Source organism: Gavialis gangeticus, unplaced genomic scaffold (genome assembly GCF_001723915.1).
Source record: "Gavialis gangeticus isolate Ggan-Ray unplaced genomic scaffold, GavGan_comp1, whole genome shotgun sequence".
Lineage (NCBI taxonomy): Eukaryota > Metazoa > Chordata > Crocodylia > Gavialidae > Gavialis > Gavialis gangeticus.
The window spans coordinates 44,721,837-44,723,181 of record NW_017728993.1 but is presented as its reverse complement, the minus strand read 5'-3'; the positions used below and the strand labels follow the sequence as shown (position 1 = coordinate 44,723,181).

Genomic DNA, 1,345 nt, shown 5'->3' with positions numbered 1-1,345 from the left:
GGTCGGAGCTTGCCAGCCCCCCTCCCCCGCTGCAACAGCGCCAGTGGCATCTGTGGGAGCTCCTTTTTACTGCCCCCATGCTCCTGCCGTCGCCGTGCCCCCTTAGCCACCAGGGACATGCATCGTTCATGCCCGAATCAAAGTTAAACGTGTGTCCAGTTGTTTCTCAGTTTAGTCTTTGCAGTTTAGACTAACATGCAAAGACTGAATTGGTTCAGCTTCGGGCTTTCTGATTGTCTGTATTTAGCCCAGAAGTGAGAGCAATCAAATACCTCAGTCAGATGTGCTTTGATGAATTGCCTAAGAGGCCATCTTTTAGAACAAGATGCTTAGGGAGCCTCTAGGATTCTCTAGGCTTTACTTTCAACCTTAGTGATTCTCAACCAGGGTGGCCCAGCACCCTGGGGTGCTGTGAGTTCCTTTGAAGGGTGCTCTGGGTTGCTACGTAATGTTAGCACTGTTAGGTGTGGAAACATGATTCATGGAATAAACCCAGAGATTTGAAATAGGAATCTATACTGTTAAAAACTTTGACCTGTCAGTCTCTTTTCTGAGCTCTTTACAACAAAAAATTGGCTCTGTTATTTTTCTGCACTCAAAAAACGAGTGAAAACTAGAGCTGGTGTTTTTCAAGATTTGCCTCAGGTCTAAAGACGTTCAGAACAACTGTCCTAAGTTTTTCTGCAGGGGGATCTCCTGATCCCTGGATATGCTGGAAGCCGTTTTGACCCTCATGTAAACTGGAACAGTCTTTGGTAGCTCTACTGGCCTAGGTCAGCCAGAGCATAAGAGGCAGGAGAGGGCAGGAAGTCAACATATCTCATGTTTCCTATGCCAGAGGAAATTCCCAGCTGGTTGCTTCAGGCTCAAAAAGTTAATTACAAAAGATTTTGTTAGGCTCCTAGCTATTTTTTTCCCTATCAGATTTTTTCTTAGCATTGATACAATGTAATAGTTAAAACAAACAAGCCCCACTTTGTTGTAGGAGGGCAGGTACACTGCTTCCCAACATAGTCTATCAACATTCTATTGTAGTTTTTAATGTAATTGGCAAGAAATAGGCAACTTCTGGTAAAAAAAAAAAATAAATAAATAAAAATAAAAATAAATCTGATGTTAAATGATGTAAATATTGTTGCCCTTATAACCTAATTTGGGATAATTGAGTTTTTTTCCACTTAGTGGCCAATTCCTAGTATAACAAGGATTTTGCAAGTCATGCTTGTGTGTACATTGTGGGTCAGTGTCTAGCTGTGTCTGGATTTGGACTGGATCTAGTTTATGCTGTTAGGGCTTTTTCTGTCTGGGCTCTAAAATTTGCAAATTCAACCTCAATTTTATTTAT

The 1,345-nt window shown here is 41.7% G+C and overlaps 1 protein-coding gene across 1 annotated transcript in view; it reads left to right on the top strand.

The window, feature by feature from the left end:
* DPYD (dihydropyrimidine dehydrogenase) overlaps positions 1-1,345 on the top strand; it is an 865,232-nt gene that overhangs the window by 294,992 nt on the left and 568,895 nt on the right. The gene's annotated exons all lie outside the window — the stretch shown is intronic.